General features: G+C 47.4%; 1 non-coding gene across 1 annotated transcript; it reads left to right on the top strand.

Annotated features, from left to right (window-relative positions):
* The first annotated feature begins 2,011 nt into the window (after positions 1–2,011).
* trnaf-aaa lies at positions 2,012–2,084 on the top strand. Its single transcript has one exon. It is a non-coding gene; the product is annotated as a tRNA-Phe (tRNA).
* Positions 2,085–2,595: the final 511 nt, after the last annotated feature.

The following is a 2,595-nucleotide window of genomic DNA, read 5'->3' on the forward strand; positions in this document are numbered from 1 at the left end:
ACAGAGTCAGGGCATTGAGGATTAAATTATGAATTAGCGGAAGCATCGACGTTGAAATAAGGGTGATATGGTCAAACAATGCCAATCCGAGACAAGTCAAAGCTATCTTTACGTTTACATTCCCATGGTATTATACTAACTATGTATTCTTTTTCAAATATAGGAGGAACTTGGGATTAAATCTGGGTGTAATTCTTCTACTTGAGGCAGGGGGAATGGCTGGTGTACTAAATAAGTACTTTGAAACTGTCTTCAGAAAAGGAGAGGATGTAACCAATGCAACAATATCGTAGGCGCGTGAAGAGAAATTAGATATGAAAAAAATCAACAGAGAGGAGGTACTAAAAGTGCTGTCGGTGCTCAAATTAGGAAAATCACTTGGTCCGAAAGGGGATGCCTCCTGGGGTACTGAGGGAGGTAAGGATAGAAATAGCTGAGGCTTTGGCCACAAACTTCCAATACTCTTTGGACACTGGAGTGGTGCCAGAGGACTTCAAGCTTACAAATAATACTCCATGTACAAAACTTCAGAAAGACAAACCTGATAACCACAGGCCAAAAACCTTACTTCAGTAGGGAAACTTCTGGAAACTGCAATTGGGGATAATATAAATTCTCACTGAAAAATGCGATTTCATAAGGGAACGTCGACAAGGATGTGTTAAAGGCAAGTCGCGCAGGACAAACCTAATAGAATTGTTTGAAGAAGAGGCTGAGTTGGAGATTGAATGTACAGCAGACGTTGTTTAACAAGGCATTGGACAAAGTGCCACATAAGACAATTATATGCAATAACAACCACTTGGATATATATAGCGCATTCCACACCGGACGACGTCTCAGAGCGCATCACAGTAACGGATCCCGGGACCGAGCCAAGGGGAGGCGAAGTAAGGTGACAGAAGGAGCGGTCGAAAAGAAAGGTCTTCAGAAGAGACCTGAAAATGGGAAGGGAGGGGGCGAGGTGAAGGGAGTGAGGAAGGCATTTCCGGAGCCTCCTGTCAAAGTGGCCGAAGGAACGGCCGCCGACGGTGGAGCGGAAGACTTGAGGGACGAGGAGGAATCCAGAGCGGAGGATCGAAGGCAACGGTTACTGTTCAGAGGACAGAGGAAGTGAGAGATGTCGGGAGGCGCAGTGGAGTGCAGGGGCTTGAATACAAGGGTGAGGAACTTGAAATCGATCCTCCCTGGGACAGGCGGCCAGTGCATTCTTGTTAGGACTGGGGAGATCGGGGAGCGGATATTCCTGCGGGTGAGAATACGGGCGGCGGAGATCTGAATGAGTTGGATTTTTGTTAGATGGTAATGGATGGGAGACTTGCGAGAAGGGCGTTGAAGTAGTCCAGCAGAGAGGTGAGACAAAGGCATGGACCAGGGTTTCAGCGGCTTTTGGGGAGAGGTATTGGGGGAGACGGGCAATGCGTCGGAGTTGGAAGAAGGCGGTCCTGGTGAGGGAATGGATGTCGGGGATGGAAGGATAATTGGGGGTCGAACTTAACGCCTATGCTGCGTACGGATTCGGAGAGTTTTAGTAGGAGATCGGGGAGATGGAGGAGGTGAGAGCCGTGAGATTTTGGACGTTGACTAGAGTCGAAGATTATTGCTTCCGTCTTGTCATCGTTCAGCTGAAGCAAGTTTGCGATGAGATGAGGTGGATGAAGGAGGAAAGGCGGTGGAGGAGGATGACTGTGTCGAACCCCGAGAGAAGTCCAGGAGGAAGAGGACTCAGGGGGTGCACTGGTCACAGATGGAGAGGATGTCGTTTGTGACATTCACAAGCTCTCTTCTGCAGGCGAAAACCGGACTGGAGGGGTTCGAAGAGGGAATGGGTGGAGAGGTGTGCGCGGAGTTGATTGTCAACATCTCGTTCTCGGACTTTGCGACGAAGGGCGGGTTAGAAGTGGGGCGGTAGTGGCTGGGCTTTGATTCTTTGATTCCCTCCTTCCTGTCTCGGTTTATGGTGATCTGGTCAGAAGGTACCTTGAACACTACAGTAGAATAATAACTGACAGCCGAGATAATACAGTTGGGAGAGCATTAGACTAAAGATCTGAAGGTCCCTGGTTCAATCCCGGGTTTCGGCAATTTTTTGTACGTTTTGTCATTCATGGCGATACATAATTTTCATCAATTGTAAATCTTTATCTCACTGAAATGAGTGAACGCTCAGCGTGCTCACAAGTCACACAAATAATTAACCGATGAATTGGTATAGAGCCTCCAAGAATCACATGGATCGCCCTATAGGATATATTGAAATGTGCCGTGAATGTGTTTTGTGTGAGAATGGGACAATCAATTTTCGCACAACAGTATTCCACCAACAGCACTAATGTCGACCTGACTAGACAGCCGTGGCCTCGATTTCACTTCTCGTTGTTAACTCAGCCAATCCAGCAAACTTGCAGCACTGCAGTGGAATGAAAGCTGCCTTCCAACGCCAACAATTGCAAGAGCAAAACTCCTTGAAGATTAAGAAATTGCCGAAGTCACTTTACGGAATTGTAGACTTACTGCTTCCAAAAATTCAGCAGAAGAGGCACCGCTAGGAATTGAACCCACGATCTCCTGTTTACAAGACAGTTGCTTTCACCG

The sequence above is a fragment of the Callorhinchus milii genome, unplaced genomic scaffold (assembly GCF_018977255.1).
Source record: "Callorhinchus milii isolate IMCB2004 unplaced genomic scaffold, IMCB_Cmil_1.0 Scaffold42, whole genome shotgun sequence".
Taxonomy (NCBI): Eukaryota; Metazoa; Chordata; class Chondrichthyes; order Chimaeriformes; family Callorhinchidae; genus Callorhinchus; species Callorhinchus milii.